General features: G+C 46.8%; 1 protein-coding gene and 1 long non-coding RNA gene across 2 annotated transcripts in view; both read right to left on the minus strand.

Annotated features, from left to right (window-relative positions):
* Positions 1-26,411, minus strand: part of KAZN (kazrin, periplakin interacting protein) — a 1,229,657-nt gene that overhangs the window by 237,874 nt on the left and 965,372 nt on the right. The window lies entirely within an intron of this gene.
* LOC134738929 (uncharacterized) lies at positions 1,780-3,599 on the minus strand. Its single transcript, XR_010125216.1, has 2 exons — positions 3,496-3,599; positions 1,780-2,052 (listed from the first exon to the last, which is right to left on the minus strand). It is a non-coding gene; the product is annotated as an uncharacterized LOC134738929 (long non-coding RNA).

Consider the following 26,411-nt stretch of genomic DNA (forward strand, 5'->3'; position numbering starts at 1 on the left):
CTTCTTTTCCTTGTTCATAACAAGGAGTTGGTCATAGCCCCCTTATGAAGTTGTTGTGAGGATTAATGAGATAATGCACAAAATGTACTTAACATAGTGACTCACATTTGGGGACCATTTGATTGTGGTCACTACCTCCATGACGACAAGATTGAACCCGACTGTGTCTTAGGCATGTCCATGCTGTGGGGGACCGTCTACATTTTCACACAGTCACACAATTCAAATTGTATTCGAAGCCTTCATTCTGGAGCCCAGTTGGTCTCCACTAGGGATAATTCCTTGGGCCCAAATCTATGGTGCAGATTTTTCAGAATGAAGCTTTAAGTCAATCTGAGCCAACGAGTCTATTCGTAGGCCATTTCTCATCCTGAAATCAGAGCCAAACAGCATCTGATACTGCTGGATTGTGACATTGACAGATCACACAGTGCCGTTTTGCTTTGGCTGGCTGGCAAAGTGATGTTGATAATGTTGATAACATCTTAGAACTATTTACTCCTGTATGTAGCACTGAGCAGTTTACAAAGCACTGGCTATAATAATCTCATTTGACTTCTCAATCATAACATATGTAATCATTAATAACAAAACTAGAATATCTATTACATATTGAGTATTTGTTAGGAATATGCTGTGTGCTTTACTTATATTAATTCATTTAATGCTAAAAACCACCTCATGAGATGGTGAATTCCCATTACTCTATTTACTCCATTAGTTGTTACACAGATGAGGAACTGAGGCTCCAGGAACCAGGTGACCAGCCCAAGGTCAGCAGTCAGGGACCGACGCAGCCGATATTTGAACAGAGACCTTCCTGACTCCAGAGCTCAAATGCCCATTGCAATCCCAAGGCTCTGGCAGGGACTCTTCCTGCTCTTGGCAGATACGTGCAGGGATTTAAAGAGAGGAAAAAGCTTTTCATTTTCTTAGCAAAGCTGATCCACAAGAAGATTACCTTTCAAGAAAACCAGGACAAGATCCCTTAGAAACATGATGCTAGGGCTAAGAGGCCACTTGGGGAAGATGAGGCCAGCTCAGGCCCCAGGAACTGGATCAATATCAACCACGAATTCATTTTATACGTTCACGAATATTCAATGGACTCTCCTATTCCCAGTGGGATGTGGGAAGGAAATGTGTTCCCAGAGCAACTGGGAAAACATGGCGGCCAACAGGAAACTGGCAAGGGAGAGGGTCCAGAGCCAGACTAGAGGCCGCAAAAGGTGGACCTGCCATGGGCATCTGCAGGGCTCTGCCTCCCTCCAGCTGAGGGCCGAATGTCCTTTCTCCTCCTTGTCCCAAGCCTGTTGGTAGAACTTGGTGGGTTTTCACCACAAAATTTAGAGTTAGGGAAAACTCTGCTCTTTGGGGAGGCCAATAGCTATCCATCTTCTGGGCTAAGCCATTCATTTGACAGATGGGGAAACTGAGGCCCAGAAGAGGGGATACCCAGCACAAACAGTTAATCAAAGGAATTCCTTTGGTTGTTCTCAAGTGGGCGTGGGTAGGGGCGATTTTGGTCCCAAGTTGAGACATATGGCAATGTCTGGAGACATTTTTGGTTGTCACACTGGGAGTATCTAGTGTGTAGAGGACAGAGAAGTTGCTCAACATCCTACAATGCACAGGACAGCCGCCCCCCAAAGAACTGTTAATGTTTAACTCCAAATGCCAACAAGGTTGAAGTTGAGAAGCCCTATTCTGGTCCTGCGCGTCAGTGATAGGTTGTGGGGTGATAAGTGGCCTTCAGGCATTAAGCAGCTGGAGTCAGAATCCACCAGCAATTATCATTCAATTTTAGAGGGTAGAAAGTTAAGACTGAGAGAGAGGAAGTGATGGGTCCTCTGTCACACAGCCAATATGTCCGAGAGCTGGAATTTTAACCATGTCTGCAGGTTGTTGGTCTGACTTTAAATGCAAGCCTTCTTGTCTTTCCACTTTGCCACTTTGTACAAGAAATCCAATCCACAATTATTGAGTCATCATTTGCTGAATGTCTGTCTCTCCCAATGTGCCGTAGGGTCCATCAAGACACTGGGAGCCAGCCTGGTATATAAAAGACATGAAATTTATTTGTGGAATTAATGAAAGTATTTGTAAGATATTCATGATAACTGTGAATATCAGATAACAACAGCCTTTACTGATCATTTATTCCCTAACTATCAAGCACTGTACTGTCCTAAGCAGATTGCACATATTCACTCATTTTGCCCCCAACAGGCTCACGTAGTAGGCACTATTATTACCACACCTTATGGATGAGAAGACTGAAGCACAGAGAGGAGAAAGAACCTTGTCCTAGGTGACCAAACTAACAAGGGAGGAGCCAGGACTTGAACCCAAGCTGCCACAGGCTTTCGGAGTCTTTGCCGTGACCAAGGACACGTGGTGACCCTGTGTTGTGTGTCTATTTCACACTCCACCTTTGGAGAACCGCCCCTTCCCCAACTCCTGGGTTGGGTTGGGCAGAGCTGACCCCACGTGCCTATCTTTCAGCTCAGGGATTGGCCCATGATGCATGTCCATCATGCACTCTATCCCCATGGCCATTGTGATTGGATCAGAAATGTGCATGTAATCAAAGGTGAACCAATCAGACGTTTTCCGGAACTTCTAGAAAATATGTTTTCTCTTGGCGATCCTTAGCAATAAGGATGATGTTTGAGGTCATCTTCCCCAGCCACATGGAGGATGATGTCTTCAGTAGAAGACAATGGGGCCAATACACAAAGGGAGTAACGGGAGACAGAGCCACGAGATTGGTGGTGAGAAGAGAGTCCAAGAGAGTCCGAGAGAGTGCGGGGAACACTGCTTGAGCTCCTGGAGCCAGTCATGCCTGAAGGATCCACCCTGGCATTTTCAAGTCCCTGGAACCAGCCACGACTGGAAGATCAACCCTGGTATTTTGAATCACCAGAACCAGTAGCTTTTGCATCTCTACATGTATGTATATATTTGGCTTAAGACAGTTTGGGTTGAGTTTTTCTCACCTGAAACTCAAAAATGTCTGACTAATACAAGTTGGTTTCAACTTGCCCAAAGGCTTTCTTACTTTCTTTAGTTCATGTCAAAGTAGATGACTTTGCAGTATTCTAAGTGGTGAGACAAGACTTCCCCAAATCTAGACATCCCTATCTACAAAAAGGTCTGGAGGGAGAATAATAACAGCTAACATTTATTAGCTCTGTGTGACAGGCATCACTTTAAGTGTTTTACATAGATTACGCATGGATCCTCAAAAGCACACCCATTTTTGGTACTATCATTAGCATCATTATCCTATTTTAGAGATGGGCAGACTAATGTAAACAGAGAGGGTGGGAAGCATACTCAAGGTCACAGAGCTAGTAAGGGGCAGAGTGAGACTTGAATCCAGGCAGTCCAGCTCCAGATCCCACTCCCTCCACTTAATTACGACACAATGCTGTGTCTGCTTCCCCTGCAAAGACCTGCACAGGAGTGATGGTCCTAAACCCAGGTTCCTACCTGCAATTTCAAGGTGTGTCCTCCCAAGCATCTGTTCCTTGCCCTGTTGCCAAAGGCATGTTTAATCACCTGCCTAGAGCTCCCTCTCTGGCTTGCATAATAATGAGCCCACAGCAGCTACTATCGCTAATGTCATTCTGGCTGCTGGCTGCATTTGTGCATGTAATAAACGCAGCTACCACAAGATCGGAAATTGGACAGGTGACAACAGAGGCTGTGATTGTGCAGATCAGATTGAGGACAGGGAACTGATAACACTGACAATTCCATAAAGCCATCACCTCATCTATTGTTTCTCACCTCCGCTGCGAGCCTCTGAGGTGCCCTAATGAGGTAAGATCCTAACATCTGTTAAGATCACAGTCCCACTTGGCTTGTCTGGGCTTTCTTTTTCCTCTTTGCCTCAGTCAAACAACTTCTTTTAATCTCTCCATTCAGAGGAGCGGCTCACTCTCACTTCACTGTCATCACACAGAGCTTGAAGCAGGGGGTGTCAACTGTGAAAGTTTGCAGGGCAACACATCTTCCCGAGCATCTCTGTTGATGTGGCAGTCACGCCTGGGCTGAAATCTACCCCCTTCCAGGAAAGCAGGAAATTCCCGAGGTCACACTTCAGATTGATCTCAGAAAACCTCTTTCTTGATAGTGAAGGCAACGGGCAGTGGTGTACTGGCAAGTGTTTAACAATCAACTGTGGAGGGGTGGGCGAAGTAGCCCTGATTTGTAGTCATTGCCAATTTCCATGGTGTACATACTCTCATCAATTTTAAGCCACCAATATGAGGCTTATAACATTCCTGAAAACGTAACTATTGGCTCTCAGGAGCCTGGAGCAGACCCCAGCACATCCCGTGTAGGAAGCCTGGTCTGTGCCTCATGCCTCCTAAGAATCCAGTGATTTTCACTATTAGCAGAAGGAAGAAATGGCTTCATTGAAAATAGTTTTTTTTTCTTTTTTTTCTTTTTTTTATAAATTAAGGACAACGCAAGGCAGGCAAGACAAGAGTTCAGCTTCCATGCTCACCCAGTAAATAATAACAACAACCAAACAAACCCATAAAAAGATAAATAACACTTTACATAAAATGTCTTACAATTTTTTTTTTTTTTTTTGAGACAGAGTTTCGCTTTTGTTGCCCAGGATGGAGTGCAATGGCGTGATCTCGGCTCACTGCAACCTCCGCCTCCCGGGTTCAAGTGATTCTCCTGCCTCAGCCACCCGAGTAGCCAGGATTACAGGCATGCACCATCATGCCTGGATAATTTTGTATTTTTAGTAGAGACGGGTTTTCTCCATGTTGGTCAGGCTGGTCTCGAACTCCCAACCTCAGGTGATCTGCTCGCCTCAGCCTCCCAAAGTGCTGGGATTACAGGTGTGAGCCACTGCACCTGGCCACAAATTTACAGATATATCTGAGACCTTTCCCCACTTGGCTTTAACATGGAGGAATCTCCAGGGACCCCCACTTGCAGAGGTAGGTGGCTGTGCAAATCTGCTCTTCCAGAAAGGAAGGGAGATTTGGCAAACATCAGTTTGGCAAATGGAAATACAAAACCAAGTAAGTCTAGGATTCCAGAGCTAGTTTTTTTTCCTCTCATTTTCTTCCTTTCCTTCTCAAACCTTAAAAAGGGAAATATTCGACCAAGAGCATTATGGGTAATCCAGAGAAGGATAATCAAACCAGAGAAGGATAATCAAACCAGAAGATGTCAAGATTCTCATCTTATAGCAAACATAGGTCACACCAGGATTTCTGGGCTGGATCCAAAAAGTTGGGTGAATGGAGAAGCAGATTGGTTTTGACAGCTTTTGGTTCTGGCATGCGGAGTGTCAGGCAACATTTGCTTAATTGCTGTCACAGGTGATGAGATGGTGCAGTTAACTGCAGTAGTTAAGTTAGCCTTCCATCCATCTGTCCATCCATCCATCCATCCATCCATCCATCCATCCATCCATCCAGTCAGCCAGCCAGCTAGCGATTCATGCCACCATTCCTCTGAAACAACTCAAGGTCACCAATGACATTATTAAATCCAATGGTCAACTTTCCAGCCCGTCTTACTTAATCTCTCAGCAGCATCTAATTGTTGATCACTCTCTTCCCAGACACATGTCACTTCTCTACTGGTTTCTTCCTACCTCACCAGCTGTTCCTTTTCAGTAGCCTTTGTTGGATCCTCTTCCCCCTTCTGACCTCCAAATGTTGGAGGACTCCAGAGCTCAATCCTTGGATTCTCTATCTGTACTCACTTGTCTGGTATCATGGCTTTAAATATCATCTGTATGCTGATGATTCCCAAATGGATATGACGAGCCCTGTCCTCTCTCTTGAAATTTGGACAGTCAACTCTCAGATGATTAATAGACATCTCCAACCTAGCATACTCCAAACTGAGCTCCTGATTTCCTCCTGGCCCACCCCCTCTAAACTCGCTCCTGCCCCTGTCTTCTCTATTTCAAGAAATGACAAGTGCTTTCCTTCCAGTTATTCAAGGGTGCATCTCTGGAATCAACCTGGACTTCTCCTTTTTCTCCTACCCACCACATCCACCACATCAGTTCTGCTGGCTCTACCTTTGAACTAGATGCTGAATCTTGCCACTTTGCCCTACTTTGCACTGCTCTCTCCCTGGTCCCAGCCATCACAAACTCATGCCTAGATGATTGCAATAGCTTCCTTATTTGTCTCCGGCACCTGCCTTTCCTCCCTAGAGTCTATTTTCAACACAACATAAATATATTTCAGATCCAATCCCTCCTCTTCTCAAAGCCCACCATTGGCTTCTCATTTCAGTGAGAGGAAAACGAAGTCTTCCAAAAGCCTGAAAGGCCCCTGGCTCCCTCTGACCTCATCTCCTTTTACATTTCCTCTCCTCCCACACTCTGGTTTAGCCATGCTAGCCTTCTTCTGTTCTCTCTGCTCTTCCCTCAGATCTCTGCATGGCTCACTTGCTCCCTTCCCTCAAGGCTTTCTCAAATGCTGCTTTACCAAAGAGACCACCCTATGTGAAACAGCAGCCCCCATTATTCTGCATCCCTCTTCCCCACTTTATTTTCCTTCATAGTGCTTACTGCTACTAGAAATTATTTATGGTATTTGTTTTCTTGTTGAACATCTGACTCTCCCCTTTAGAATACAGTCTTTCCGGAAGCAGGAGCTTTGTCTGTCTTATTATTCTTCCCCAACTACTTGAATAATGCCTAGTGCATAGCAGGTGATAGAAGGAATGAATGGATGAATCCATCCACCCATCCATTCATCTGTCTGTCCATCCATCCATCCATCCACCCATCCATCCATCCACCCATCCATTCATCTATCTATCCACCCATCCATCCATCCATTCATCTATGTATCCATCTGTACATTCTTCTACTCGTCTTTCCATCCATCCATCCATCCACCCATCCATCCATCCACCCATCCATTCATCTATCTATCCACCCATCCATCCATCCATCCATTCATCTATGTATCCATCTGTACATTCTTCTACTCGTCTTTCCATCCATCCATCCATCCATCCATCCATCCATCCATCCAACCACCCATCCATCCACCCATCCATCCATCCATCCAACCATCCATCCATCCACCCATTCATCCATTTATCCATACATCCATTCACCCATCCACCCATCTATTCATCTATGTATCCCTCTGTACATCCATCCATTTATTCTTCCACCCATCCATCTGTACGTCCATCCATCCATCCATCTATCCATTCATCTGTCCACTTGTCCATCCATCCATTGAACCATCCATCCATGCAATAATTTCTTACTGGGATCCTGTATAGGTTCATGAGAGATCCGTTATATTAATCCTTCAAATGTGAAGGGAGATGTCCAGAAATAAGACCATTTTAAGGATTTCAGGCCCCACTTAGATCAGTGGTTACAATAATCATGAGCATGAGCAAGACTTATTCACACAGTACCTGGCTTCATCAATGGAGCTTTCAATTAAGGGATGCAATGAATATTCCCTTATAGCACTTCACAGCTTACAAAGCAAACTGTAATGATCCAATTGAATAATCTAAAACTGCACTGTACAATATGGTTGCTGTTAGCCATATGTGGCTGTTTGAATTTAAATTCATTGAAATTAAATAAAATGAAAAATTCAGTTCCTTAGTCACACTAGCTATATGTTAATTGCTTAATATCCACATGTGGCCAGTGGCTACCATATTAAATAGAAAGTTCTAGGAAGTTCTATTAGACAGCACTGCTCCATAACCACCCTAAAGTAGTAGTTTATTATATACCATTTTGTAGACAAGAAAACAAACCCAGAGAAGTCCCCCAGTCAGTATGAAGCGGAGGCTAGTCTTGAAATCTAGCCTTCTGACTCCAAGTCCATTATTCCTTCCAAAGAAGGGTAATTTAAGGGACTGATGCCCAAACGCTTGCACCCTAATTCAGCTTCTGATACAGGAGTGCAGGAATTTAGATGTTTATCTGCCAGCAATAGCCTCTTGCCTTGTTGTCTGCGCATATTCTTGCCCCCTTCTTCTGGTAACTCCCAGATGATTAACAGACATCTCCAACCTAGCATGCTCCAAACTGAGCTCCTGATTTCCTCCTGGCCCACCCCTCTAAACACCCCCATTTTTCCAGGTCGCCTTTTTCTCCCCTACTCTGAGTCCATGACACTGAGACTCATGTGGGGCTGACCCCACTCTGATTCCAAGGGTCAGCATGTGAGCCTGTGACTCAGGTCTGGTCAATCAGGATACTATGCCTTCAGGCCTTGGTGAATGAATGCAGTCAAAGAATTAACACCACACAGCATCAAGACACATAGATTCATGTGCGCGCGCGCACACACACACACACACACACACACACACTGCTGCTCATGTAGCTGTCTCAGGCTCATTGCAGGTGATATTTTTAGTTCAGACTGTGGGAGTTGGGGGTCAGATGCCCAGAAAGCATCTTCCTTACTCCTCCCCTGTTGCAGATGCACTGATAATAATGGTGTGGCATGCCCTATGGAAATAATAATTTGTGTTTGTAAAATCCCAGACCAGAGTGACTTGTACACTTTTCCCCAATTTCCCATTCCTATCCCAAGAGGAAGCCCGTCCTCCAGCTCCCTTGCTGCAGGGCAATTTGTGTGCAAAAGGAAAGCAGAGCTTTACCAGGAAGCAAACCTCCCTCTTGACTCTTGTTCCTCAAACAGAAGGTTCATGGAAGGAATTGGGGAAGAGACTGTGGAACATTCTAGAAGAGAGCCGATTGGGCAATTCCCCAAGCCTAGGAAGGAGAGGTCTGTGGGACACCTGTGCCTGGACTCTTCCAGCATCATGAGGAGGTGCAGGACTACAGAGGGCACATAGGTGCTGTGTGGTGGTGGAGAGTCTGGACCTTGAACACTGGAGCTTCTGACTTCACTGAAGACACACCTGGGCTCAGGCAACAGCACTGTCCACCTCTTGGAGATCAGGTGGGCCTGGACAAAGAACAGGTGAGCTGAGACCATGGAGGATGGAAGCCTCCAGGCCCCTTCCTCATTCTCCAGATATCAGACAAGTCTTCTGGGTTATTGTGTGACCCCAGGCAGGTGTGGAGGGGGCCATTCATATGATGAGTCTTAATTTCTTATCATTCTGGTAGGGTTGGGCCTGGTGAGATTTCTTGCACACTTGGTTGTGGAGTAAGATTCATATATGTGATAATGAAAACAGTGTGGCCACAGTGCCACACAGTGCCACACAACCTTCACAACAAATGCCCTCGATTGAGAGCTGACCATGGGCCATTAATTGTGCCAGATGTGAAGCTCCTCATCTCATGAAGCATCACAGCAACTCATGAGGGAGTCATGGTCATGAACCCCATTTAACAGATGAGGAAAGCCGGGCCCGGTGGCTCACACCTGTAATCCCAGCACTTTGGGAAGCCAAGGGGGGCAGATCACTTGAGGTCAGGAGTTTGAGAGTAGCCTGGCCAACATGGAGAAACCCCATCTCTACTAAAAATACAGAAATTAGCCAGTGTGGTAGTGCGTGCCTGTAATCCCAGCTACTTGGAGGCTGAGGCGGGAGCATCACTTGTACCCGGGAGGTGGAGGTTGCAGTGAGCCAAGATTGTGCCATTGCACTCCAGCCTGGGCGACAGAGCAAAACTCTGTCTCAGTACAAACACACAAAAAACAAAAAACCAAAACCAGAAGAGGAAACCGAGGGCCAGAAAAGTTAAGCCATTTGTTCAAAGTCACACAGCAAATGAGGAGCAGAGCTGGGACTCACCCTTCACCCTGTCTTAACTCCAAAGCCTGTGGTCTTTTGCTTTTGAGTAGAAGAGTCTGAATTTTCCCAGGATCCAGCCCCTAGACCCCGTGTTCAAGGAATCTCCCCAGCAGTAATCTGAAGGTCAAAGCCAAGGTCAAGGGCAGGCCCAGTGCTCCTGGACAGATACTGGGATTTTCCACAGAGATGAGACCCTGAGTCTTTCATCTCATTGGGGAAAAATCTGGACATTCTACCTTCCATTTTTCTTACCTCTCTGTCATTCTTCCCTGGATACCTTGGGATTAATGGCAAAGTAATGCTGGGGTGGGTGTTGAGTGGCTTCAGGAAGGAAGGGGCTGAGGGCAGGAGACCGGTACAACGCAGCAGCCACCACATGGAACAAGGCTCTTAATAACACTGGATTTTTCCAGCAGGTCTGTGCGCTAATTAAACCTGTTCCTCGCAGCCACTGCAAAACGAAGGGAGTCTCACCTGAAAGCTTGTAATTTGCCAACACGAAGGAGAACAGAAGCAATTACTCAAACATTACCCACAACCACTGCTTTGGAATATTGATTAGCAAGAGATGAGACGCATGCCAGCTTTCAACCCCTCGAACCCAATCAGAATCAATATTTCTCTCCTCAGAGTGCAGAGGAGAAGACCCTTTCAATTCCGATCCAGAAAGAGCCCAGGGGCTGTGACATCTGCCAGCCCTACTGTCCTGTTCTGCCTCACTGAAAATGCTAGCATAGGTGAAGATATAAAAATTACAGAACTCAAAAGATATTATAAAGCCCCAGCCACACATCCTAATGACTCACAAAATGACTAGTCTCCAGCATGCAGCCTGTAATTAGAGCCTCGCTGTGCAGAATATACAGTCACAGCCCCTGCGTTGAGGCTCCATAAAGAGTCCAGAGTCTGACCCCTAAATTGTGCTCACACAGGGAAGGCAATGAAAGGTTGCAAGCTCACCCTGAGAAGTGAGAAAAAATCTTCAGAACCTGGAAGAGCTCGGGACTATGCAAAAGGGAAGTGGAGATTTAAATGAGCAAATTGGAAGAGTCAAGACAGGCAGGAAAGAGATGGTGGAAGCTGGAATACTAAACTTCGATCCCAACCTGCGGCTAGAATAGGATCCAGCTGTCATGGCTTTGGCAAGTCTGCAGTTCTCACTAGGACACATCCCAAGGTGCTAGCAGGAACTAGAGAAGGGGAATCTGGCTTCCTGACTAGTATTTTGTGGGTACCAACAATACCACTGGGGCCCCCAAGATGGAGTGGGGGACACAGATCAACAAGGGAAGAATCACTAAGTAGACCAGATGCCCCCCCCAACACCGATTCAGTTCTCTTATCTTGGCCCCATTTCGGATTATTTATTATTATTTTTACTTAGCTATTAAGTTTTTTAGAGTTGGGGTCTCATTCTGTTGTCCAGGCTGGAGTGCAGTGGCATGATCATAGCTCACTGCAGCCTTGAGTTCCTGGGCTCAAGAGATCCCCCCACCCCAGCCTCCCTAGTAGCTGGGACTACAGGCACATGCCACCATGCCTGGCTCCTCTTGGCCCCATTTCTAGAAGGACATGCAGAGATGAAGACAGCTGAAGAGTAGCCTACTAGATTCCCCTCCCCAAACTCAAAGTCTGCCCAGATGTTCTGGGTCTACAAGACTCCAGTTCACCCAGTGGAAAAGTGGTTAGATATTCACTTCAAGAAGTGCCCATGGAGAAGTGGTTAAGATTTCAGCCTCTAGAGTCACTAATCTTGGTTTCAAATCCCAGGTCTTGTTACGTGTGGTCCTAGATGAGTTGCTCCAACTCTGAGCCTCAGTTTCCCCATCTATAAAATGGCTCCCATCCCAGGAAAGTGTTAGAAAGCCCACAGCCTGGTGCCCTCTAATTGCCCAATAGATGCAGTGCAATTAGTAGTAAAGCCAGCCATTGGGTCTAAGAACAGTTCCCCTCCAGTGGCCTCAGACGCAGCCCTGGCTGTGCATATGTGATACCATGTGTTTGTGATGCCGGCGTAGGCGATGCCTGCATATGTGATGCCGTGCTATGTGATGCCTGCCTACGCGATAACCGCCTATGCGATGCCTGTGTATGTGATACCGTGCACATGTGATGCCTGTGTATGCGATGCCTGTGTATGTGATAACCGTGCATATGTGACGCCTGTGTATGTGATGCCTGTGTATGTGATAACCGTGCATATGTGACGCCTGTGTATGCGATGCCTGTGTATGCAATGCCTGCGTATGCGATGTTGTGCATATGCGATGCCATGTTATGCGATGCCATGCCTATGCGATGCCCACGTTCGCGATGCCTGTGTATCCAATGCCCACATATGCGGTGCTGTGCCTATGCAATGCCCGTGTATGTGATGCCGTGCCTATGCAATGCTGTGCTTATGTGAGGCTGTGCCTGCCCACTGCTGTCCTCCCTGTAGCTGGGTCATGTCTGTCTCCTCTCCACCTGTCCAAGTGCAGTCCACAGCCTTATATACATCACCAGCTCAGCCCAGGAAAGCTGAGGACCCAGCCAGGGACGAGCCGCAGATGAGGGGCCATGCCAGCTGACCTGCCTGCTGCCCTTCGCCCCAATGCCTCCATGCCCAGGGTGGGGGGGTGTCTTCAAAGACACTGAGTGAAGCAGAGACAGAAGTCACAGTCCTAGCAAAAGCACCTGATAGGATGACTGCTGTTGTCATTAACAACACAAACAGCAGCACCTGACATCAGTCTAGGGACAACTATGTGCTCTGTCATTTCATCCTCTCAGCGTCCTTGCGAGATGGAAGCCAGTAGTTTTCCTACTTCACAGAGCTGGAAACAGGCACAGAGAAGTCAAAAAGCCTGTCTCACCTGGAGCCCAGCCGGAGGACGCACCATCCCTGGACCCAACTGTAACTCTATCATCAGTGCCACGGCCAGAGTCAGGTCCCGGGGGAATCCAGTGGTCTTGGGCTTTCTATTTTGGTGCCTGGTCTAAGTCTAGTGCAGCTTTTGTCCTCTGCTTCCCTCTCAGCCCACTCACAGCCTCGGTGCAAAATAAATCTCCCCACTCTCGCAGATCTCACAAAACAACAGACCTTCAAGGCAAAAGAGGAGGGAGAGGGGAGAAAAGGACTCTGAGAGGCCTCCACGCTCCATTGATCACAGGGCCCTGAACCTGGCTGCTTCCCTGCACAGGGAGGGCCCTGGCTGGGCCTTGGCCAAGCATTGTAGCAGAGGAGGCCTGGAAAAAACGAGCCTCAACTTGGGATTCAAGAGAAGGGCATTGCAAGGTCAGCAGTCCCTCAGGGAGGCAGGGGCATGGCCAGCCTCACTCAGCATCCTGCTTCTTTTCTGTCTTCTCCAATCCAAATTTATGCCATGACAATAACAGCATTCTCCATTATTATGTATCTCCACTGATCTCAAAAGGTGTCCATAGACCAGGGTCTCCCCACAGCTCAGGCCAGCACAAATTCCATGCCTGGGGCCTCAGATTAGGTGTCTGGATGCTCATGGAGTGAGGCCCAAGGTCTTGGAAGGGCTGGAAGGACCTTTGGATTCATTTGGGTCTAGCAATTGTAGGATCAATGGTATTATCCTTCAACTTTTTTTATTTTTTTAAGAGACACAGTCTCAGTCTGTCACCCAGGCTGGAGTGCAGTGGCAAAATCACAGCTCACTGCAGCCTCAACCTCCTGGGCTCAAGGGATCCTCCTACCTCAGCTTTCTGAGCAGCCGGGATTACAGGCACACGCCACCATGCCCAGTTAATTTTTTATTTTTAGCAGAGATGGGGGCAAAAGATGTTGCCCAGCTGGTCTTGAACTCCTGGATTCAAATGCTCCTCCTGCCTTGGCCTCCCAAAGTGCTGGGATTACAGGTGTGAGCCACTGTGCCAGACCCTTCAACAAATTCTTGTATGTTAGCTTCATGCCAGGCTCCAGGGACAGAAGGATGACAAGATGGGCATAGTCCTTGACCAGGAGCTTATGGGACTGAGGCAGGGGCTCTCGCCAAAACTCAGGGAGATTGGGATGCTTGCTTTCTGTACAGGTCATCTGCTTTCAGTGAGGTAATTCATTGCATAGTCATCTATGTGCAAAGCGCTCTTAAGTAGAGGTTGGACAGGTGATGTGGGGATGGGACAGGAGAAGAGCTGAGTGGGGAGGGGAAGCTGAAAGAGAGTTCCAGGCAGAGGGAACAGCAGATGCAAGGGCATGGAGTTGGGAGAGAGCTGGGCAAGTTTGAGAAACTGAAAAAAACTTTCCCAGGGCTGCTATAACAAAATGCCACAAAGCAGATGGCTCAGAACAACGGAAACGTATCTTCTTGCAGTTCTAGGGGCTAGATGTCTGGGATCGAGGTGTCGGCAGGGCCGTGCTCCCTCTGAAGGCTTCAGGGGAGAACCTTTCCTGCCTCTTCCCAGCTTCTGGTGGTTTCTTGGCACTCCTTGGCTTGTGGCTGCCTCACTCCAATCTCTGCCTCTGTGGTCCCTCGGTCTCCTCCCTGTGTATCCACGTGGCCTTCTTACAAGGACATCAGACCTTGGGATTAGGGCTCACCCTATTCCAGTAAATCTTAACTTGACTAGTTATAACCACAGAGATCTTGTTTTCAAATAAGGTCATGTTCTATCATTCCAGGTAGACATGAATTTGGGATGAGGGAACACACAATCCAACCCAGTACAGGCAGAATGGCTGGAGAGCAAGGGGGAGGGTGGCTGTAGAAGGGATTGCTATTCCTTAGAAACAGATGAGACATCTCTCTGGCTTTTGGTGGAGGGGGTCCCCTGGCAAGAAGAAGGGTGTTTTCTGGTTGCAGCTTCCGGGCTCCTGCCATGAGGGAAGGTCACCGCAGCAGCAGATGGCAGACCTGGGGGAGGAGGGAGACCAGGAGAAGCCAGGGCGTAAAGATCTTGTCTTAAAATACACCAAATCAGGAAGATCTGTCATCTCTGCTAAGCAGATGTGTTGTAGATTCTATTAAAAGCACAAATGAACTTTAGAAGAGAGGTCCTAATAAGCAATTCTAATTATCATCTTCATTAACTACTCCAGTCCCAGGGCGATCTATTTTCATACTGGGGAGGAGCCGCAGCTACATTTCTCTGGAAAAGTCTGTTCCTCTTGGCGCCTCCAGATGGGAAGTTTGTCTAGTGGTGAGAACGGTGTCCCTGACCTTAGACAAGAGGCAGAGGTAGAAGGTCCCCATTCCACCCCTGCCTGAATCTTTGCATCCAGTGTTGAGTAGCTAGCTTCCTCTCACACATTCCAATCCATTTTGGACAGGGAAAGATCTCATTGAGGAGATGGTACCTGGGGTTTGCTATTTTATCCAACAAGCAATGTTTTGGTGGGTCTAGCATGGTGCTGGGTAACACTAATGGCAGTTTCACCTGGCAGGGGCTGCTGGTCTGAGCTTTTTTCATGCAGTAATTCATTTGCATCTCACAACATCACAACCGTCTTGTGGGTTGGGTGTTATTATTATCCCATTTCATACATGAGAAGACCAAGGTCTGAGAGGGGAAGTGACAGCCAGAAAGTGGTGCCGCTGATACAGGCCCCCAGCAGTCTGAATCCAGAGCCCGTCCTCTGAATACAACAGCAGGTGGCCTGCCAGATGTTGCCAGATGCTGTTGGGGGATGGAGGGTGGTGCAAAAAAACCACATTCACCAGCTGCCAGGCTTCTGCCACCATTTCAACTTCAAGGTTTAGGGCTGTGTCCATCCCACCTTTATATCCACTTAGCAAAGCCCATGGGAACCATTGTTTGTTTGTTTGTTTTTTCTTTTAGAGACTGAGTCTCCCTCTATCGCCCAGGCTGGAGTGCAGCGGCACAATCTCTGCTCACTGCAACCTCCACCTCCCGGGTTCAAGTGATTCTCTTGCCTCAGCCTCCCGAGTAGCTGGAATTAGAGGCGCCTGCCCCACGTCCGGCTAATTTTTGTAGTTTTAGTAGAGAGGGGGTTTCACCATATTAGCAAGGCTGGTCTCGAACTCCTGACCATGTGATCCGCCTGCCTCGGCCTCCCAAAGTGCTGGGATTACAGGCGTGAGCCACCACGCCCGGCCTCCATGTGAACGATTGTTGGAACAGTCCCTTGACATTGTAGTTCCAGCTTTTCTCACTTTTCAGTAGTAACCACACTTGAAGTTTAACATTCACCTTGTAAAGAAGGATTTCCGGTGACCTAGCCCTTCCTTTATGCCTGGACCTTGTTGGTGGGGTAGACTCCTCCACCTGCTAGGCTTCCTGGAATGGGAAGATTGGGCTCTCACTGAGTCAAGCCGATTTTTCTGTTTTGACCTGTGCCTGGCTCATAACAGCCTCTGAATAATTACCTCCTAGCTGGATGAAGGAAAAGAATCATGAGTGAAGGAATGAATGCATGAATCTGTTACCTTTCAGCTGCACATCACCCCAACTCAGGATGTAGTTCTGCAGGACTACTGACTCCTCCCGAACACACTGCATGCACTCTGCATCTCTGTGCCTTGGCCTGCTCAGTCCCATCTGCCTGAAATGCCTCCGCACCCCTACTCCGACTCATTCATCCTTCAAGGACCAGTTCAAGCTGATCCCCTGTGCACCTTAAATTTCCCCTGAAATGAACTCAGCTGAGTTCATTATTCCCTCTCCCATGTTCTCAGAGCACTCCACACATGCACCAAGAGCCATCACGGGATTTGGATGGTATTTTGATTCTTTACATGTCTTTCTCTCTCTTTGACAGGTACAGCCCCTAAGGTTAGGAATTGAATCCAATTCCTCTCTGATCCCCAAAATCTAGTGTTCAATAAAAGTCTTTGAAAAGTAAACAGAAAATCCAAGCTTCGCATCCCGACTGAGTGGAAAATGAGGAGGGATCCCATTGGCTGGGCCCTCTCTCCACTTCTGCTCAAAGCTGTCTTTGAAACATTCCAGGTGAGGTTAAAGGTTTGTTCAGTCACATTCATCCCCCAACACAGCAGAGACCTGGCATCCCCCGGAGGGACAGAGTGTCTGCTGCCCCGATGGGGTCTGCCTGCCACACCGAAGGATAAATCTCTCCCTCTTTGGATTCTTGGAGCACTCAGGGGTGCGCAAGACACCCTCTGCAGATTCCCGGGGGATGCCTTTGGCTGCTCATAGATCCCACATTGATGGCAAACGCAAGAACAGCAGTGCACACAGCCCTCCAGGTGTTTCATAACAGGGTTCTAGGCCACACCCAGTCCCCAGAGCAAGCTCACCACCTGACAGTGGAAAGAAAGAGAAAGGGATACAAAGACTCAGCTACAGAAGCGTCTTATCCTGTGAAATAATCCATAGATGGAAACACAGGAGCAACAGAATGGCCCTAAGACCAAATCTCAGCTCCGCCTTTTGTCAGCTTTGCAGGTAACTTCTCTTGCCTCATCTGTACAATAGGCACAACATTGCACTTGCCTCATTGTTGTCATGAAGATGAAATGAGACACCATATGCAGGGGCAACGACACTAGTCATCGATAGCTGATAAAACCCATGAATTGTGCCAGTGATAAATAACTGGTGAAATTGGCCCTGTGTCCTGGTTTGCAAAGCTGAGCACATCCTGAATGTATATGAAGAACTTAGTGTCGATGTATTATGAGCACATAGCAAAGGACAGCTCCTATGACTATCAGTGCTGGGTTTATACTGATCCTAAACTCCCAGGTCACCATTTGTTAAAATGGCTGCTTGCACACTAGGTACAGTCTGGGAGGCTGATTTGAAAGACTAGTTTAAATCGTCTTCACTCCCTGCTGATTTTCGCTGTTGTCAGTAAGGAGCCTCCCCTGATGTGACTAATCTCTCTTCATCCCTAGGCTGGGGGTTTGAAAGTCACCACTGGCAAAAATCAATCCAAAGCAATTAAATCCCTACCAGGTGTGATTGGAACAAGAGCTCAATTGATTGGATGTGCACTGGGATGGGAAACTCCTGTAGGTATTGGCCTTGTAGCACCCCGAGAAAGCCAGGTTCCTCTTCTCAGAGTCAATGCCCCCACGCAGGGCACTCCGAAACCCCTCCTTGCAGAAGGCCTTCTGCAGACGGGCAACCAAAAGGCTGGTTACTCATTTCCTCTCTGGGTCTGCTGGCACTTGGTTCACACATTTGTTATGGCCGTTGTCAAGGGGTGTTTTAATTATGATTTGAGATCTGTGCGAATCTCACTCTATTATTCGATCCTTGAGAGGAGGGACTGTTTCTTGTTCATATTTATACCTTTATCCTTCAGGTGTCCATCACACACCATAGGCGCTGTAGGCAGTCAGGATTTTCTATTACAAATGACTGACAACACAACCCAAATTGGTTTTAATAAAATTATGGGCTCACCTAACTGGAAAATCCAAGGGCAGCTTCTACATGCAGATAGAGCTTGGCTAAGGATCTGAAATGATGCCACCAATCCCGTTTCTCCCTTTCAGGATTACTTGGCTCCCCTCCCTCTGTGTTGGTTCCCTGCTCAGATGGGCTGTCTCCTTCTGGTCGCAAAGTGGCTGCTAGCAGCTCCAGCCTCATGTTCTCCCTTGTTCAAGTTCAGTGGGTATGCATGCATCTCTTGGGCAGGGGTCTCAGTCAAAGTCTCATTGTGTCTCTAGCTCTGCCTGGGTCAAGTGCCTACCTTGCATCAATCAGTGTGGCCTGGGGACTGTAATGCTCAGGACCCCAGCCCCATGCCCACCTCTGGAGTGAACCTTAGCTGAACAAAATGAATTAAGGGTGGGGAGGGGTAATTCCCTGGAAGGAAGTCGTAGTAATGAACGGTGGGGGATAGAACACAGCAAGGGTCTACTTCAGCACTCAATGAATGAAGTAACAAACAGTGGAGAAACAGGATCCTTTACTGCATTCCTTATGTCTCAATGACGACATCCCATTGCTGCTCCTGCTTGTGCTATTTCTATTAGGTTGGTGCAAAAGCATGTGCAGTTTTTGCCATCGCTTTCTTTTTTTTGAGACAGGCTCTCACTCTGTCACCCAAGCTGGAGTGCAGTGGCTCAGTCTTGGCTCACTGCAACCTCTGCCTTCTGGGTTCAAGCGATCCTCCTGTCTCAGTCTCCCAAGTAGGTGGGACTACAGGCGTGAGTCACCGCACCCAGCTAATTTTTGTATTTTTAGTAGAGACAGGGTTTCACTATGTTGGTCAGGCTGGTCTCAAATTCCTGACCTCAGGTGATCTGCCCACCTCGGCCTCTCAAAGTGCTGAGATTACAGGCATGAGCCACTGCACCTGTCTTTGCTATTACTTTCAATGGCAAAAACTGCAATTACTTTGGCACCACCTAATACTATTCTAGGGGCACAAATTGTATCTTTGGTTTCTCTCTTTCCCTTCCTTCACATGCACCAGGGACGAGAGACAAGAGAACCAAGTGAAGGCGAAACACTTAGCCACTCGAATCTGATAAGAAGTAATTGTTTTCATGACCAACCCCAGTGCCAAAAATGCAGACAGATTCTTCATTAACTAGGTTCAGCTTCTTCCAATAATTTATTTTAGGTCTGTTGAGAAAAGACTTTATATTTTCAGCTGATAAACTTTGCTTTACTTAGATGTATTCTGAGAACACAATTAAACTCCACTCAGCATATGCGTGTGTTGAATACAAACATATATGTAGGTATATGTGTGTAGTGTGTATGTGCTGTGTCTAAAATGCTTGTACCCAAGCAGTAAATACCGATTTTCTTTCAAATGTCCCTGGAATATTTACAGAAGTTGACTACAGACTGGATCACAAAGAAAAATCTCAATAAATTCCAGAAGAAAGTCTATAGGTCTCCATCTCTGACCACAGTGCCAGAAATAAGAGAAAATATTTTAAAAAGGCATATCCTGGCCGGGCGCGGTGGCTCATGCCTGTAATAATCCCAGCACTTTTGGAGGCTGAGGTGGGTAGATAACTTGAGGCCAGGAGTTTGAGACCAGCCTGACCAACATGGTGAAACCCCATCTCTACTAAAAATACAAAAGTTAGCTGGGTGTGGTGGTGCACGCCTGTAATCTCAGCTACTTAGGAGGGTGAGGTGGAAGAATTGCTTGAACCCGGGAGGTGGAGGTTGCAGTGAGCTGAGATCACGCCACTGCACTCTAGCCTGGGCAACAGAGTGAGACCCTGTTGAGAGAAAGAGAAAGAGAAAAAGAAAGAGAAAGAGAAAGAGAAAGAGAAAGAGAAAGAGAAAGAGAAAGAGAGAGAAAGAGAGAGAGAGAGAGAAAGAGAGAGAGAAAGGAGGGAGGGAGGGAAGGAAGGAAGGAAGGAAAAAGGCCTATTCCTGCTACTCTTGCAATGGTACCTGGAGAAGGAACAGAGGGTCTTGTGGCCTGGGGAGCAGGGGTCCTTCCTGCTCTTGTTCAAGATGACTGGTGAGAGTGCCATGATGTTCTTCATGTAACCTCAAGCAGCAGCAGCCCTGTCTGGGAGAAATTCTGTGCCAGGAAAAAGATGACTGAGGAGAAAAATCCAGGCATGGCTTCATAGGAGAATGGTCCCACTGCCGCATCCTTATCCTTTCCCTTACTGAGATTTGAAGGTTGATAATCAGAGTGCTAAGGGGAAATAGTGGGAATAGGAGGAGAAGCAGTAGGAATGCTTTAGACACGCAGAAAAACCTAGAAGGACAAGTAATCCTGCCCTCCTTATTAGCTCAAGCAACTGATCACAGCTGTGATAGAGAAAAGACATTGACAGATAAGGGCTTTTGATATCAGGCAATCCTGATGGCCTTAAAATACCATAAGGACATTCTAATTAGATTCAGAGTAGGTGAGTGATAATCAGATTTGGGATCAGATCAGGGTTAAATTAAGCAGTGAATGAAAGAAGTTAAAGATTAAGGAGATCTATACCTCCCCTCCACTTCTCAGGAAGGATTTGAGCTGGATTTTCACAAATGTACACAGTCATGTAGATAGTGGTTAAGAGCCTGGACCTCAGGATAAAAGAGAATTAGGTTTAAATCCCAGCTCTGCCACTTCCTGCCGCATGACCGTGGGCCAGTCACCTACCTCTGATTTCTCATCTGTGAAATGGAGGTCACAATACTTCCTGCACATGGCAGGCTTGTTGGAGGACAAAATAGACTAGGTACCTGAAACATGCTTGTTACAGAACGTGCACTGAGCGTTTACTTAGAATTGCAGTTCTTTTTTTTTTTTTTTTTTGAGACGGAGTCTCGCTCTGTCACCCAGGCTGGAGTGCAGTGGCGTGATCTCGGCTCACTGCAAGCTCCACCTCCTGGGTTCATGCCATTCTCCTGCCTCAGCCTCCTGAGTAGCTGGGACTACAGGCACCCGCCCCCATGCCCAGCTAAATTTTTTGTATTTTCAGTAGAGACGGGGTTTCACTGCGTTAGCCAGGATGGTCTCGATCTCCTGACCTCGTGATCCACCCGCCTCGGCCTCCCAAAGTGCTGGGATTACAGGGGTGAGAATTGCAATTCTTAATACATGGAAGATGAGAAATTTTATCTCATGGATCTTCACGAGATGCACATGATGAGAGACTGAGGACAACATCTATAATGATATCTCCACAGCATATTCACTGGCGAGTTACAGGGGCTGTACGGTTAAGGCCTCTCAATGCAAGCCAGTGGAATAAGAATGCAAATATAGGAGGAATTTGGGTATTTTTCAACCTGCCTCTAAATTTGTATCCTTTTAAGTATGTTGTCTTCAATTCTAGCAGTGTCAATACTTAGTTGTTTTCACAGAGATCTATTCTTAAGGGAGAAGCAGAATTGAATTGAATACTTGTACATGAATGTTCCCAGCTGCATTATTCACAACAGCCAAAAGGTGGAAATGACCCAAATGTCCATCAGCTAATGAATGGATAAACGAAATGTGGCATATTGGCTGGGTGCGGTGGCTCACGCCTGCAATCCCAACACTTTGGGAGGCCGAGGTGGGTGGATCACCTGAGGTCAGGAGTTTGAGACAGCCTGGCCAACATGGTGAAACCCCGTCTCTACTAAAAATAGAAAAATTAGCTGGACATGGTGGCAGGCGCCTGTAATTCCAGCTACTCAGGAGGCTGAGGCAGGAGAATTGCTTGAACCTGGGAGGTGGAGGTTGCAGTGAGCCAAGATGGTGCCACTGCACTCCAGCCTGGGCAACAGAGTGAGAATCTGTCTCAAAAAAAAAAAAAGAAAAAAAGAAAAAAAAGAAAGAAATGTGGCTTATCCATGTCATGCAATATTAGTCCATCACAAAAAAGGAATGAAGCACTGATACACGCTGCAACATGGATAAAGCATTATGCTAAATTATAAAAGAAGTCAGACACAAAAGCCCAATATTGTATGACTCCATTTACGTGAAATTCACAGAATAGGCAAATCTATAGAGATGGAAGGTAGATGAGTGGGTGCCTGTGGCTGGGAAGTCGGGGGAGGATAAGAAATGACTACTCATAGGTACAGAGTATCTTTTGGGGGTGATGAAAATGCTCTAAAATTGGTTAAGAAGTGAGTGTGAATTGTACTCTTTAAATGGGTGAATTGTATGGTATATGAACTATATCTCGAGAAACCTGTTACAAAAAGTAAAATAAAAAGGGGCCACTCTTCCCATGAGCCTTGCTTAAAGGAGGGTGGGCTAGACTCTGAATTAAAACATCTGGGGTGGTTTTACCCAGATGATGAGTAAAATAGCCTAAGGCGAAATAAAGTGACAAAATATTTCATTGGGAGAAAGTCACAGAAATTCTAATGAGCCAGCGGGCACCCTCAACATTGCAAAATGAGTTGGCCCTCAGAGTATCCAAGGAGGCCCCTTTCAAATCACCCTTAGTGCCAGCTTTTATTTATTTATTTATTTATTTTTGAGAGTGTGTCTCACTCTGTCACCCAGGCTGGAGTAGAGTGGCGCGATCTCGGCTTACTGCACCCTCAACCTCCTGGGCTCAAGCAGTCCAGCCTCAGGAGTAGCTGGGACCAGAAGCGTGTGCTACCATGCTTGGCTAATTTTTGTATTTTTAGTAGAGATGGGGTTTCACTATGTTGCTAAGGCTGGTCTTGAGCTTAGGCTGGTCTCAAACTCCTGAGCTCAAGTGATCCTTCCACCTCAGCCTCCCAAAGTGCAGGGATTACAGGTGGGAGCCACCACGCCTGGCCAGCACTGAGTGCTTGACATACATTAATTTGTTCTAGCCTCCTCACACCCTCTGAAAGAAGTATTGCTACCCCCATTTTGCAAAGGAGAAAACTGTGTTTCAGAGAAGCAAAACGCCTTGTGCGAGGTCACACGGCTAGTAACTTGACGCCGAGTCCAAAGGATTCCAGAACCTGTGCTCTCCACCTTCACGCGTGGTTGGCTTTCTTCTCTCCCCGACATCCAACCCCAAACCTTTCCTGGTGCATTTACGCCCATGTTCTCCTGTTCGAGTGCAAATTGGTATCCTCTGCAGAAACCCCTGTATGTGGATGAAGACAGTTTCCAAAGTATCTTTTAACTTCGTCTGCTTAATTAAGCAACTCCAATTCACACACCTCCCAAGGAGAAGCATCAAATGATGGCAACAGAGGAAAAAAGTCTGAGTTCCGACTGAATTGCAAAATCTCTGCAACAGCCCAGCAACAAACATATGCTCATCTTTATCCTGGAAGAATGGACACAATGGCCATTGTCCTTGAGAATAATCCAAGATTTAGGAAACACATGAAAAGTACAAGTTCCTCCTTCGCAGAAGGTCTTTGCCCATTTATTCCCCAAAATATAAAAACCCAAAGACTGTGTGGCTGCATCACACTTAGTAAATTGTTGAGCTACCAAAATAGAAATAAAATATGGAATGTTTTATACTAATGAACATAGCATTCATATTAATGAGCATTTATATGACCGTCCTGGGGAACAATTGAAAGGGAAAAAAGTGTTTAGAGCAGATGCGCTTATGTATATATTAATTCCCAGCCCTTTGTAATGTCTTTAGCTATGCCACCTATGGAAATACTGCCTCCTTCAAAATTCGTTAGCATTGAATCTTCACTTGTCTTTAAAGAAACCTCTAGGGTTGGTACAGTTCAAGCTCACACTTAGGCATGAACGTATAGGGACCCATATAAGCAGGGAATATGGATTCTTCACACTCACTTAATAATGCACGCAGGGAAAGTTATTTCTGGTCTTCCCTTCCCCTCTTTTCATCCCTTCCCCAATTTCTATGCCCATTATCCTCCCAAGAGCTGCAGCCTCCCTGACCACCCTCAGAGTCTGATTTTATAGCACAGGCCCTTGCAATAACTACTACGTAACTTAAACCCAAACCCCCAAGGATGTAAATCACGTTATTACTCACCTGCCATATCCCAATGTCACATTCCAATTACTAATGTGCTCCTTGTCAGTAACATAAGTAGTAAATGTACCATCATTTTGGTGGCTTATTGAAAAATCAATCCCTCCACCGAACTGCTTTGACAGTAGCTCTGTAAGCAGCCGCTCCCTCTGTTTAAAGGGGGGAACAGGCTTCCTCCTCTCTTTCCCCTGGAAACTTCTATTCCAATTACATAGGCTGATGGCTTAGTGCAGTTGCAAGACTTTAGAGGTGGTTTCAAATTCCAACCCTGCTATTCCCCATGTGCCCTTGAGCAAGCTCTGTCTGGCTTCGGTATTTCCATTTGTAAAATGGGATTTTCCCTGGGTTATTCAAAGTGCTGAGCACATAGGAACTGTTCAATATGAGCTAGTTCCCTTTCCTGTGCAGAACAGCTACCAGGTTTGTGTTCCTAATGCCAAGAGCAAGGAAGACCCTATAACATTTCACTCCACTCATGGACACTGGCCTGGCTGACCAGATGCCAAATGATCACATCAGTGACCCGACCCATCTCACTGCAAGACTACATTTGGTCACTTGTGCTCCATCCAACTGGGTGGCAGATGAGTCAGAGAATGAGGCACATAGACTTTTAAGGGTGGAGTCAGATGTGTGTTGGTGGGGTGGTGTTGGGCAGAGCTGGGGGTGTGGTGTTAACAAAAAAATGACAAAAGGCAGCAATTTAACTTTCACGCAAGGTGCAAATTCACTTAGAAAGTCCTTATCAGCAGGGCTGGGGAAGGATCGTTCCACCCAGAACAAAATGCAATAGATAAAAATAACTTCAGTGTCTTAGGGAGACAGATGTTAAGGCAAGGAACTATAGAGGGGAATGCATTGTAGTCTTAAAGTCCTAATCAGTTTAGCAGGTTGGAAACGGGCTGGTAACAGCCCTGGTAAATTCCCCAGCCATGCTTCCTAGACTCCCGTCGTCTCAGGGCTAAATTAAAAACAACAGTCCCTCCTTCCACCTATCTCCTCTGCACTCCAGGTCCGCTTGTGTTTCTGGAATAATTGCACCTGTGTGTCCCTCCAGCCCGCCTCCACAGCCAGGTGAGCTCCAGCCCATAAAATCATTGTGTTATTATTTCTGAAAGCCAACTTCTTGAGAATATTGGCTGGACCCTAACAAGCTCAGAAACAACAGAGTGGCTGGCAACTAATGCCTCTGCCATCCTGAATTCGGCCTCACACTTTATGAAAGGGATACTTCCCTTCCCTTTAGGAACTAGGGGAGATGCTATGGTTTGGATGTGGTTTGTCCCCATCCAAACTCATGTTGAAATTTGATCTCCAGTGTGGTGGCGTAGGGAGGTACAGCCTAGTGGGAGGTGTTTGGGTCATGGAGGTGGATTCCTCATTGAATGGTCTAGTGCCTGCCATGCTCATGGGAGTGAGCAAGGTCTCACTCTGGTGAGACTGGATTAGTTCTCATGGAAATGGATTAGCTCCCGCAAGAGTGGGTTGTCATAAAGCCAGGACACTCCTCAGGTTTTGTCTCTTCACGTGTGTCTGCATCCCCTTTGACCTTCTCCACCATGTGACACTGCAAGAAGTCCTCATCAGAAGCCAGGGTCATGTCCTTGAACTCAGCCTGCAAAACCATGAGCTAAATCAACCTCTTTTCTGTGTAAACTACCCAGTCCCAGGTATTCTGTTATAGCAACACAAAATGAACTAACACAAGAGGTGACTGAAATACTGCAAAGGAAAGCCCTATGTGTAAGAGTCTTCCATAAAACACGAGGCACTCAGAGTCTGTCTTAGGCACTATGGTAGCTGGAAGGACTCACTAGTCAACATGCAAGCTCAACAAGCATTTGTTGGGTAAGTCCTTTTTCTTCTCTGTGCCTCAGTTTCTGCATCTGTAAGATGAGTATCCTCACTCACAAAGGGGCAGATGATCTAACTGCGGGGTAAGTCTAGGGTTGCCATGGAACTGAGACCCCTGGTCCTCTGATGGCCCTCCAGGTGGGCTTGTAAAGGGTCTTCCACATGCAATTCTACATGAGGCCATGTACATTGTCCCTGCCTGAGACTCTGTAGCTTCTCTGGGATTCAAATCCAGGCCAACCTGACCCAGAAGCACATCTCTCTCCTCTCACTTCATGCTGAGTTTTCCTCTTCCTCTGATCTTCGTTTCTTGCCCAAGGGTGGTCCACAGGCCACTGGTCCTCATCAGCTGTGGTGTCTCGGCCCCCACAGGAGCTCTTGAAGTGGATGGAGAACTTCTGTACTAGCATCAATATGGGCCAAGTGACCACAGGCCAGGCCCCCAGGCTTCCTTGAGCAGCCTGATTCTGGGTCAGTGGTGGGACT

This window comes from Pongo pygmaeus, chromosome 1 (genome assembly GCF_028885625.2).
Source record: "Pongo pygmaeus isolate AG05252 chromosome 1, NHGRI_mPonPyg2-v2.0_pri, whole genome shotgun sequence".
In the NCBI taxonomy this organism is placed as follows: Eukaryota; Metazoa; Chordata; class Mammalia; order Primates; family Hominidae; genus Pongo; species Pongo pygmaeus.